Here is a 12,725-nt window from a genome sequence, read left to right on the forward strand (position 1 = left end):
TTTTGGATGATCTCTTCATGGATCGTATGCAGTTCAGCAGAAAAGTGTTGCAGAAGGAACTTGGCTTTGAACCTCGGCACTTGGATTTCATCTTCGCTCTCCCAGGTCAGAAAGCATTTGAGGTTGTATTTGCTACCTATCCTCTGTTTGAACAATGTGTGGATGTGTTTGAGGCAAAAAGAGGGAAAGTTCCTGCTCTTGAGAAGATCAACTTGCAGCCTTTGACACAGAGAGAGAGGAAAACCGTGCATGTTGTTATGTTCTCGGAACTGGCAAAGACGGAGGACATTCACACCTGGCTTAACCAGTACTGCACCGTCCACCATGGAACTGAGGTTAGAGATGTTGACGGTATAAAAACAGGAGCAAGGAAATTCGAGGTTCGCTTGCTACCGGACAATGTAAATGGAGGCTTAAGGCACCTGCCCTCTACAATCCAGCTGGGCGCCTGCAATGGCTATGTTTTTTATGTGGGACAACCAAAGGTGTGTCGGCGCTGTGGTGCTGTGGGACACCTGGCATCGTCCTGCACTGTGAAATGCTGCAAGACCTGTGGCAAACAGGGACATTTAGCCTCTGACTGTTCAATGCTGCCAAAGTGCAATTTATGTGGCTCGGAAGGACACGTTTTTAAGAACTGCCCTCACGCCTACGCCAATAAACTCAAAATGAGAAAGGATAAGGCAGTGCTTGTTTCAGCCAAACCGGCCCGAAAAGCCAAAGCAAACAACAAGTCAAACAAAGAACCCTTGTTGGACAAAGACACTCAGCCTCCAGCCAGGATCAGTCCTGCTGTGGCTCCGGGGCCAGTGGAAGAGAGATCCACTACCCCCCCACAACCGCAGACTGCACCAGACAAGCACGAGGGTTTGAAAACCCCCGAGAACAGCGAGGACCCCTCCCCCACTCCTGCTCCTCAGAACGAGGGCCAGTGTGGGGCCCCCCGGTGGAGCGGGTCCAGCGAGGATACCCAGGATTCAGCGGAGCTGCTTTTCCCAGACTCTGCAAGTGCTACAGATGCCCTCCTCTCCTCCATCCAGTCCATCACGGAGGATCTGCAGCAGCTGGTGGGTGAGGGGGAAGAGGAGACTGGTGCATCGGCTGCACCCCTTTCCCCTCAGTGCTCCCAGGAGCTGGACGTAAGGAAAAGGAAAAATGACTCTGTTTTCTCCCCAAGCGAGGAGGAAGGAGAGCATGGCGATGGGGACAGCTGGAACCCCTCCACCCCTCCCTCTACCCCCTTCCTTGAAATGGACTCCGTGAACGCTTTTACTGCTGCCACCCTGATGAAGGCTCATTCAGAGGATGGCTGGCAGGAAATTGGTAAGAAGAAAAAGAAAAAGAAGAAGGTAACAGGTGAGACAGAAGAGAAATGTGTTTTGTAAAGACTGGCTCCACTTTCTTATGTAATATGGCTCTAAACATAATTTCTCTTAACACCAGAGGTATCAATGACAGAGTTAAATGCCAGTCTGTCTTTGATTACCTCCAGCAGAGAGAGGGAGATGTGTTGATGTTGCAGGAGTGTGCTTTAGCCTATCAAGAGAGGTATAAAAGCTTTGAAGATAGGTGGGATAAAGGGCTTTCTGTTTGGTCAGGGGACAATAACAACAGAGCCTCTGGCGTGGCCATTCTTTTCAAAGGATGGGCTTTCAAATTGAAAAGTATTCAGAGGGTCATAGATGGCAGGTTGCTGTGTGTGGATGTGGAATGGGGGACCGTTAACCTGCGGCTAATCAATGTGTATTGTCCTACTGACGTGGGAGGAAGGGTGGAGCTACTCAAGGCACTCTCTCCCCTATTGTTATGTAGCACAGACGTGATAGTGGGAGGGGATTTTAATTGTATCTTAGAGCACACAGACAGGCAGTCTAGCTCTCCGATAAAATTGGATTCCAGCTCACTGGCCCTGCAAAACTTAGTTCAAGACTTTAAACTCTCAGACACATATAGATGTATATATCCCACAACAGCAGGATATACATGGTCAGGGAGGAATAGCAGCTCCAGAATTGACTATTGCTTTGTCTCAGCGAGAGTGAAAGTTGTTGGGGTCACTCTTCAGCCTGTCTTCTTCTCAGATCATCAGGCTTTAGGGTGTAGAGTGGAACTCCAGGGCGGGACTGTCTTTGGCCCAGGCCTCTGGAAACTCAACACAAAGCTGCTAGAGAACGAGGGGGTGGTATCCCGCTACAAGGAGAAACTATCACAGTGGCTGTCCTTGCAGTGTCTGTACGGGTCAGTAGGAGAGTGGTGGGAGGAGGTGAAGGTGAGGACAAAGGCCTTTTTCATGGCTGAGGGAAGGAAGGCTGCTGCCAGACGGAGAGGAGTGCTAGCCAGGAAACAGAGGCAGCTGCAGCGTCTCTACACGATGCTGCACAGTGGCTTCGATGTGCTCGAGGATATCACTCTTTTAAAAAAGGACATCCGGAGCATAGCCGAAGAAAGTAGTCGAGGAGTGCTGTTAAGAAGCAGAGTGCAGTTCTTGGAAGAAAATGAGAAGTGTACTCGCTTCTTTTTCAGGAAAGTGGTAGGCTCCAAGTCAGTCATGGAAAGTGTAGTTGATGAGGAGGGACGAGAGAGAACAGAGCCGAGTGCTATCCTCTCCTGCACCGAGGCCTTCTACTCAAGACTGTACAGCTCTACAGAGGTAAAGGATGAAGAAATTCATTTTTTCACCTCAAAGCTAGAAAACGTTTTGAGTGAAGAAGATAGGGAAGTACTAGAGAGGGATTTGACAGTAGAAGAGCTGAGACAGGCTATGGAGAGCTTACAGAAGGGGAAAACTCCGGGTGCTGACGGGCTCCCTAAAGAATTTTATTGCACCTTTTGGGATCTGCTTCAGGATCCGCTACTGCTCCTATTCGAGGAAAGCTATAAGACAGAATTGCTGCCTGACTCCTTAAGAGAAGGCACTATCTCTCTCTTGTTTAAGAAAGGAGCAAAGAATGGCATAAAGAACTGGAGACCCCTCAGCCTGTTAGGCGTGGACACTAAGATCCTGTCCAAAGCCCTTTTCCTGCGCCTACAAAATGTAGTGGCCTCACTGGTAGGGAAAGAACAGACTTGTGGGATAGCAGGACGCCTGATGAGCGACAACCTGGCCTTGTTGAGGGATGTCTGTCTGTACTCGGAGGATCGCTCCCTCCCTCTGTGCATTTTAGGTGTAGACCTAGAAAAGGCCTTTGACCGCCTAAACCGGCAGTACTTAACATCGGTACTTGAGCACATGAAGTTTGGCCCCATCATGAGAAAGTGGATTAACCTGCTGTACACAGGTAGCAACAGCAGAGTAATGGTTAATGGCAATAGATCACGCCCCTTTGAAGTCTGTTCAGGGGTGAGGCAGGGCTGCCCATTATCCCCCTTGTTATTCGTTTTGGCTATGGAGCCCTTAGCCTGTGCCTTGCGCCAGGATCAGGCCATTAATGGGATACCAGTGCCTGGAAGTGGGGGAGGAGAGGTAAAGACATCTCTATACATGGATGACGTCACCCTGCTCCTCTCTGACAATGCCTCAATTAGCAGAGCTCTGCAGTGCTGTGATCGTTTCTCTTTGGCTTCCTCTGCAAAAATTAACAAATCTAAGAGTGAGATTTTTTATCAGAACTGGAGGGAACCAAAAGAAGGACATGATCTCAGGCTGCAAGAGAAGAGAATTAAGGTCCTGGGGGTGTATTTTGGAGAAGAGATGGGAACAGTAAATTGGCAGAACAAATTGCCAATCTTAAACAAAAAACTGATGCAATGGAAGGACCGAGACCTCACCATGACAGGGAAGGTGCTGGTCATCAAAGCTGAGCTCTTGCCTGTCTTGAATTTTCTGGCTTCTACCTTCCCAATCCCACACCGTGTTGCGGCGGTGCTGAGGAGATTGATGTTTCAATTTCTATGGGGTGGGAAGCAGGAAAGACTCAGAAGGGAAATAATGTACAGGCCGCTACCCTCAGGGGGGAAGTCTGTCCCAGATATTGCTACGAAGCTGCTGTGCATTTTCCTGGCCTCTGTGCTGAGAGGCTTTGCAACAGCACCTGCAGCGCGTACCTGGACTTATTTTTCCAGGCTCTGGATAGGTAGGGAGGTGTTCAGAGTGTGGGGTGTCAGACCCCAGCTGGATGTCCCACTCTCTGACACATGCCCTGCAATTTATGGGACAGTTAAAAGTTTTCTAAGATCTCACCCAATTGGCCATATTCCCCTCCGAGATGTCAGCGTCCAAAAACTGGAAGATTTCGTTGCACCCCAGAACAATAGGCAGACCCCTGTGGGCATTTTAACATCACCCCAAACAAGGAAGGTGTGGAAACACACATCCGCTAAGTTTCTGTGCAACATTCACAGAGATTTAGCCTGGAGTGTCGTCCACCAGTGCTTACCGGTACGAACTTTCTTGTACCGTAGGGGCCTCACCCCCAGCTCTCGCTGCGTTAGGGTGGGCTGCGGCGAGGAGGAGACTGTGACCCATCTCCTGTGGTCCTGCTTTTTTGCTAAGGCCTTCTGGGCACAGTTTGAAGATTGGTTGCAAGCTCTCTCGCCCCAATTTACCCTGACCGCTGCTTTCGTCATATACGGCATCTCTCCTGTCAAACTTCCTCCTGACGTGTTTGACAGGATCTGGGCCGTGGTGAACAGTGGGAAAGACGCCCTGTGGAGAGTGAGGAACATGGGGCTGTTCAAAGGCATCGAGGTCCCAGTCAAGGCAGCAGGTAGCCTGGCCCTGTTCATCACCCGAGAGAACTATTACCTCAGAGATCTGTGGAGAGAAGGGAGGGAGGAAGCAGAAAATCTGTGGGAAATAGAGAGCATAGGTCAATATCTCAAGAAACTGTGAAAAACATTATCATGTTTAAGTAAAGAATGTGATTTGCACCAGAAAAAAAGAAATTGTTGCTATGTAACTGGTACCGTGTCCAAATGTAATGAGATGTGATCATATATACTGTTTTAAGTATGTATATTAATGTAAAGCTTTCTAAATTGTGATGTCCTGTACTTTTTTGTGAAAAGAAAATAAAGTTCTTAAAAATCGGTTCACCCAGAGCGAGGCTCGGTCATTGCACTCCGGCTGTGCTGACCCCTGCGAATTCCCCAAATGTGGGAATCTCGACTGCATAATTTCTGGTAGTGGGGGACTGCGTTCGCGCTCTCCCCTGATGTGCTTGGTCCAATATCAGATACGGAAGAGTTATGACACCACGAGCTGCGATAGGATCCCAGTTCGAAAGGAGTCGATGCCACTGCTGGTTCCCGGTTTCTTTTAGTTAGAGATCCGGAGAAGCATTTCAAGCTGGTTACGCTACTCCTTCCGGACATTCATTCCCTTTTCAAAGTCAGTCATTTTGCTGTAGTCTGCATTATTTAGGCTGATTATCGAGGTTAGCCTTTATTTGGTCATGGGAGCCTCGGTACTGTATGCTAATTCTCAAGACAGTTTCACCCGTTTTCTGATTGCTAGGTTCTGTACCAGTGCAGACATGTCAAACAGTGAATGGCTGTACCTCTATTGTATCCGTGCCCAATGAATGAAATCAGTAATAAATGAATATATGTATAGTTATACAAAAAACAAGTGGTTTATCGACTCATCTTCATTTGCAGATTTAGAGGAAGCTTCGATATTCGTTTTACAAATGGGTTTTTTTTTTATATGGGTCAAACACATGCCATAGCAACAAAACATCTCTAGAGATGAGGCTATAGATCACCTTTCCATCCTCCAGGTTTTCCTCCCAAAACCTACGGTACCAACGGCGACCCCTGCTGGCCGAGAGAGCAAAAGCTTGCAGCACCTGGTATTCCCAGGTAATCTCCCATCCAAGTACTAACCAGGCCCAACCCTGCTTAGCTTCCAAGATCAGAGGACATCAGGAACATTCAGGGTGGTGTGGCCACAAGCGAAAGCCATGGCGCCTGACTCGTTACTTGAAGCTGTGTGTGGCTGGGGCTCCGCGCCCCCCGAGCGGGACTGAAGGATCGTTCGTGTGCAGCTCTTTGGAAAGGAGCTTCTTTCCAAATCGCATTGTGTACCTGGATGTTTGCGAATGTGCTCCCTTGTGTTGACTTGTCCCGCACTGGAGGAGAACAAACAAACTGCTCGGAGGAGCACAAGGCAAGTCTTCACAAGACAAAAACCTCCAATGCACAGCACTCAAAACATTTCTGGGCTGTCGCGTGTTTATTTCAGCACATAAAGCACACCAGTCCAACACGTCGGCCGGGCACGCGGCACCTCCGCCCTCTTGTGGCCTTGCGGCGTCAGAGCAAGAGGCTCCTTCTTGCTGCCTTTCCGCTGTGTTGCAGAGCCCTGAGAGGGAACCTGGAGCGCACACTTTGTGGGGGCGGGAGACCGCGTTCACGCTCTGCCCCCGATCTCTTGCGCGAGTGCTAAATCTCACGGCGCCAGCCAGCGGCCAGGAGACAAGTGCAATATCGCGGGACAGGGGGGCCTCGTCATTGATTGTTACATATGAGACGGGGATTAGGAGGAGACCCCGACTAATTGGTAAAGGGGAACACTAACACCAGAGTGACACCCGCGGCGTCTCATTTTGAGAGACGCCCTGGGATTTCTTAATGGCCAAGGAGGATCGGGACCTCGGTTTTACGCCTCCCCCGAAGGACGGCGCCTGTTTGTGCAGCAGAGTGTCGCCATCAGGATGCTGGGGCATAAGAAAGCCACACATACCGCAGGGTGAGCGCTCCCTACTGGTCCCAGTCACACATCTTGCAGGAGCAGCAGCAACCTGAGCTTTTCCGGGGGGAATCTCCCATCCGGGTGCCGGCTAGGCTCACACCTGCTGGGCTGCCGTGGGTGAGCCCAGTCGAGAGTCGCAGGGTGAGATCTAGTCACCGGGGAGAAACGATACAAGCGAAGGATTACTCGGCTCCCAGCACTTGAAAAGGCCGAGAAATGACTCGTTCCCGCCGGAGCTGAATGTACCTGCATGTGTCGTGTCGTCTACTTCCCCCGCCCCGCTGTGTTTGCTGTATTGTCTTTGAAGCCGGCCCCCGAGACGAGACGGGCTGTTCCTGTGCCCCAATTAACACTTTACAGGTGCCATTCCCCGGCATTGTGGCCATTGTCGGTGGTCACACGCGATAAGATAAGGTGGAGGAGAGCGGGGCATGCCCAGCGCCAGACATTCAAGGAGGGGGCTGTGCGAGGTGAGGTGAGGTGCGACACGCCGGAGCCCCGACGCTGCTAATGCGGAGGACTTGTTGAACTGGCATTGAAAGGACGTGTGCGCACGGAGCGAGCCTTCCCTGCGGCGGAGCGTGGAAACTTTCTCCCCGCGCTGCAGGAGTTGTGTGCGCTGCAGCTGTGCCGAGAGAACAGCACAGAAGGCAGCAGGCTCTGGAGAGCGGGTAAGAGACAAACCTTGTGGGCAGGCGAGCAGGCCCGTTTTTTGGAAATTGCTGAAAAGGCTCCGGTGTTTGGTTTGTGGCAGGCGCACGACGCGAGCTTGCGTAGCGATCTGCCGGTCTGGTGTTATGCAAATGAGGCCGAATTGCGTCCCGGGACATGCTGCGAATGCGCATTGGTGACTGCAGATGTGTAGGAAACGGCGCGCTCGTTTTCTCGTTTTGCCCACCCTTTTGAGTGTTAGTGTGGCGTGTGAGTGTGCGAAAGAGTGGGCCCATTAGGAGGCGGTGGTGTGCGGGGCGAGGAGCTGGCCTAGGCTGCGCGCTTTGTGCTGTGGGTGCGGGCCGCTTGCAGGGGCTTGTACAGCTCATACTTACCTGGCAGGGGAGATACCTTATCAAGAAGGAGGTTCACCCAGAGCGAGGCTCAGTCATTGCACTCCGGCTGTGCTGACCCCTGCGAATTCCCCAAATGTGGGAATCTCGACTGCATAATTTCTGGTAGTGGGGGACTGCGTTCGCGCTCTCCCCTGATGTGCTTGGTCCAATATCAGATACGGAAGAGTTATGAAACCACGAGCTGCGATCGGATCCCAGTTCGAAAGGAGTCGATGCCACTGCTGGTTCCCGGTTTCTTTTAGTTAGAGGTCCGGAGAAGCATTTCAAGCTGGTTACGCTACTCCTTCAGGACATTCATTCCCTTTTCAAAGTCAGTCATTTTGCTGTAGTCTGCATTATTTAGGCTGATTATCGAGGTTAGCCTTTATTTGGTCATGGGAGCCTCGGTACTGTATGCTAATTCTCAAGACAGTTTCACCCGTTTTCTGATTGCTAGGTTCTGTACCAGTGCAGACATGTCAAACAGTGAATGGCTGTACCTCTGTTGTATCCGTGCCCAATGAATGAAATCAGTAATAAATGAATATATGTATAGTTATACGAAAAACAAGTGGTTTATCGACTCATCTTCATTTGCAGATTTAGAGGCAGCTTCGATATTCGTTTTACAAATGGGTTTTTTTTTATATGGGTCAAACACATGCCATAGCAACAAAACATCTCTAGAGATGAGGCTATAGATCACCTTTCCATCCTCCAGGTTTTCCTCCCAAAACCTACGGTACCAACGGCGACCCCTGCTGGCCGAGAGAGCAAAAGCTTGCAGCACCTGGTATTCCCAGGTAATCTCCCATCCAAGTACTAACCAGGCCCAACCCTGCTTAGCTTCCAAGATCAGAGGACATCAGGAACATTCAGGGTGGTGTGGCCACAAGCGAAAGCCATGGCGCCTGACTCGTTACTTGAAGCTGTGTGTGGCTGGGGCTCCGCGCCCCCCGAGCGGGACTGAAGGATCGTTCGTGTGCAGCTCTTTGGAAAGGAGCTTCTTTCCAAATCGCATTGTGTACCTGGATGTTTGCGAATGTGCTCCCTTGTGTTGACTTGTCCCGCACTGGAGGAGAACAAACAAACTGCTCGGAGGAGCACAAGGCAAGTCTTCACAAGACAAAAACCTCCAATGCACAGCACTCAAAACATTTCTGGGCTGTCGCGTGTTTATTTCAGCACATAAAGCACACCAGTCCAACACGTCGGCCGGGCACGCGGCACCTCCGCCCTCTTGTGGCCTTGCGGCGTCAGAGCAAGAGGCTCCTTCTTGCTGCCTTTCCGCTGTGTTGCAGAGCCCTGAGAGGGAACCTGGAGCGCACACTTTGTGGGGGCGGGAGACCGCGTTCACGCTCTGCCCCCGATCTCTTGCGCGAGTGCTAAATCTCACGGCGCCAGCCAGCGGCCAGGAGACAAGTGCAATATCGCGGGACAGGGGGGCCTCGTCATTGATTGTTACATATGAGACGGGGATTAGGAGGAGACCCCGACTGATTGGTAAAGGGGAACACTAACACCAGAGTGACACCCGCGGCGTCTCATTTTGAGAGACGCCCTGGGATTTCTTAATGGCCAAGGAGGATCGGGACCTCGGTTTTACGCCTCCCCCGAAGGACGGCGCCTGTTTGTGCAGCAGAGTGTCGCCATCAGGATGCTGGGGCATAAGAAAGCCACACATACCGCAGGGTGAGCGCTCCCTACTGGTCCCAGTCACACATCTTGCAGGAGCAGCAGCAACCTGAGCTTTTCCGGGGGGAATCTCCCATCCGGGTGCCAGCTAGGCTCACACCTGCTGGGCTGCCGTGGGTGAGCCCAGTCGAGAGTCGCAGGGTGAGATCTAGTCACCGGGGAGAAACGATACAAGCGAAGGATTACTCGGCTCCCAGCACTTGAAAAGGCCGACAAATGACTCGTTCCCGCCGGAGCTGAATGTACCTGCATGTGTCGTGTCGTCTACTTCCCCCGCCCCACTGTGTTTGCTGTATTGTCTTTGAAGCCAGCCCCCGAGACGAGACGGGCTGTTCCTGTGCCCCAATTAACACTTTACAGGTGCCATTCCCCGGCATTGTGGCCATTGTCGGTGGTCACACGCGATAAGATAAGGTGGAGGAGAGCGGGGCATGCCCAGCGCCAGACATTCAAGGAGGGGGCTGTGCGAGGTGAGGTGAGGTGCGACACGCCGGAGCCCCGACGCTGCTAATGTGGAGCACTTGTTGAACTGGCATTGAAAGGACGTGTGCGCACGGAGCGAGCCTTCCCTGCGGCGGAGCGTGGAAACTTTCTCCCCGCGCTGCAGGAGTTGTGTGCGCTGCAGCTGTGCCGAGAGAACAGCACAGAAGGCAGCAGGCTCTGGAGAGCGGGTAAGAGACAAACCTTGTGGGCAGGCGAGCAGGCCCGTTTTTTGGAAATTGCTGAAAAGGCTCCGGTGTTTGTTTGGTTTGTGGCAGGCGCACGACGCGAGCTTGCGTAGCGATCTGCCGGTCTGGTGTTATGCAAATGAGGCCGAATTGCGTCCCGGGACATGCTGCGAATGCGCATTGGCGACTGCAGATGTGTAGGAAACGGCGCGCTCGTTTTCTCGTTTTGCCCACCCTTTTGAGTGTTAGTGTGGCGTGTGAGTGTGCGAAAGAGTGGGCCCAGCAGGAGGCGGTGGTGTGCGGGGCGAGGAGCTGGCCTAGGCTGCGCGCTTTGTGCTGTGGGTGCGGGCCGCTTGCAGGGGCTTGTACAGCTCATACTTACCTGGCAGGGGAGATACCTTGATCAAGAAGGAGGCAGGGGAGATACCTTGATCAGCCTGTAGGTGGAGTTGTTGGATTGTTTTCTTGTTTTGTGGAAGCAGTGTTTGTTTTGCAGTTTACGAAATGGCAACTTTTGGATCCCGCAAGAATGCTGTGCGTTTTGAGCTTTTGGATGACCTCTTCATGGATCGTATGCAGTTCAGCAGAAAAGTGTTGCAGAAGGAACTTGGCTTTGAACCTCGGCACTTGGATTTCATCTTCGCTCTCCCAGGTCAGAAAGCGTTTGAGGTTGTATTTGCTACCTATCCTCTGTTTGAACAATGTGTGGATGTGTTTGAGGCAAAAAGAGGGAAAGTTCCTGCTCTTGAGAAGATCAACTTGCAGCCTTTGACACAGAGAGAGAGGAAAACCGTGCATGTTGTTATGTTCTCGGAACTGGCAAAGACGGAGGACATTCACACCTGGCTTAACCAGTACTGCACCGTCCACCATGGAACTGAGGTTAGAGATGTTGACGGTATAAAAACAGGAGCAAGGAAATTCGAGGTTCGCTTGCTACCGGACAATGTAAATGGAGGCTTAAGGCACCTGCCCTCTACAATCCGGCTGGGCGCCTGCAATGGCTATGTTTTTTATGTGGGACAACCAAAGGTGTGTCGGCGCTGTGGTGCTGTGGGACACCTGGCATCGTCCTGCACTGTGAAATGCTGCAAGACCTGTGGCAAACAGGGACATTTAGCCTCTGACTGTTCAATGCTGCCAAAGTGCAATTTATGTGGCTCGGAAGGACACGTTTTTAAGAACTGCCCTCACGCCTACGCCAATAAACTCAAAATGAGAAAGGATGAGGCAGTGCTTGTTTCAGCCAAACCGGCCCGAAAAGCCAAAGCAAACAACAAGTCAAACAAAGAACCCTTGTTGGACAAAGACTCTCAGCCTCCAGCCAGGATCAGTCCTGCTGTGGCTCCGGGGCCGGTGGAAGAGAGATCCACTACGCCCCCACAACCGCAGACCGCACCAGACAAGCACGAGGGTTTGAAAACCCCCGAGAACAGCGAGGACCCCCCCCCCACTCCTGCCCCTCAGAACGAGGGCCAGTGTGGGGCCCCCCGGTGGAGCGGGTCCAGCGAGGATACCCAGGATTCAGCGGAGCTGCTTTTCCCAGACTCTGCAAGTGCTACAGACGCCCTCCTCTCCTCCATCCAGTCCATCACGGAGGATCTGCAGCAGCTGGTGGGTGAGGGGGAAGAGGAGACTGGTGCATCGGCTGCACCCCTTTCCCCTCAGTGCTCCCAGGAGCTGGACGTGAGGAAAAGGAAAAATGACTCTGTTTTCTCCCCGAGCGAGGAGGAAGGAGAGCATGGTGATGGGGACAGCTGGAACCCCTCCACCCCTCCCTCTACCCCCTTCCTTGAAACGGACTCCGTGAACGCTTTTACTGCTGCCACCCTGATGAAGGCTCTTTCAGAGGATGGCTGGCAGGAAATTGGTAAGAAGAAAAAGAAAAAGAAGAAGGTAATAGGTGAGACAGAAGAGAAATGTGTTTTGTAAAGCCTGGTTCCACTTTCTTATGTAATATGGCTCTAAACATAATTTCTCTTAACACCAGAGGTATCAATGACAGAGTTAAATGTCAGTCTGTCTTTGATTACCTCCAGCAGAGAGAGGGAGATGTGTTGATGTTGCAGGAGTGTGCTTTAGCCTATCAAGAGAGGTATAAAAGCTTTGAAGATAGGTGGGATAAAGGGCTTTCTGTTTGGTCAGGGGACAATAACAACAGAGCCTCTGGCGTGGCCATTCTTTTCAAAGGATGGGCTTTCAAATTGAAAAGTATTCAGAGGGTCATAGATGGCAGGTTGCTGTGTGTGGATGTGGAATGGGGGACCGTTAACCTGCGGCTAATCAATGTGTATTGTCCTACTGACGTGGGAGGAAGGGTGGAGCTACTCAAGGCACTCTCTCCCCTATTGTTATGTAGCACAGACGTGATAGTGGGAGGGGATTTTAATTGTATCTTAGAGCACACAGACAGGCAGTCTAGCTCTCTGATAAAATTGGATTCCAGCTCACTGGCCCTGCAAAACTTAGTTCAAGACTTTAAACTCTCAGACACATATAGATGTATATATCCCACAACAGCAGGATATACATGGTCAGGGAGGAATAGCAGCTCCAGAATTGACTATTGCTTTGTCTCAGCGAGAGTGAAAGTTGTTGGGGTCACTCTTCAGCCTGTCTTCT

General features: G+C 51.5%; 2 non-coding genes and 2 pseudogenes across 2 annotated transcripts; 2 read left to right on the top strand and 2 right to left on the bottom strand.

Annotated features, from left to right (window-relative positions):
- Nucleotides 1-4,989: 4,989 nt before the first annotated feature.
- Nucleotides 4,990-5,153, top strand: LOC148827736 (U1 spliceosomal RNA). Its single transcript, XR_016092540.1, has one exon. It is a non-coding gene; the product is annotated as a U1 spliceosomal RNA (small nuclear RNA).
- A 624-nt stretch (nucleotides 5,154-5,777) lies between these two features.
- LOC148827737 (5S ribosomal RNA) lies at nucleotides 5,778-5,896 on the bottom strand (annotated as a pseudogene).
- A 1,836-nt stretch (nucleotides 5,897-7,732) lies between these two features.
- LOC148827738 (U1 spliceosomal RNA) lies at nucleotides 7,733-7,895 on the top strand. The gene has a single exon (XR_016093571.1). It is a non-coding gene; the product is annotated as a U1 spliceosomal RNA (small nuclear RNA).
- A 623-nt stretch (nucleotides 7,896-8,518) lies between these two features.
- LOC148827739 (5S ribosomal RNA) lies at nucleotides 8,519-8,637 on the bottom strand (annotated as a pseudogene).
- Nucleotides 8,638-12,725: the final 4,088 nt, after the last annotated feature.

The sequence above is a fragment of the Atractosteus spatula genome, chromosome 10, assembly GCF_055471065.1.
Source record: "Atractosteus spatula isolate fAtrSpa1 chromosome 10, fAtrSpa1.hap1, whole genome shotgun sequence".
Taxonomy (NCBI): Eukaryota; Metazoa; Chordata; class Actinopteri; order Semionotiformes; family Lepisosteidae; genus Atractosteus; species Atractosteus spatula.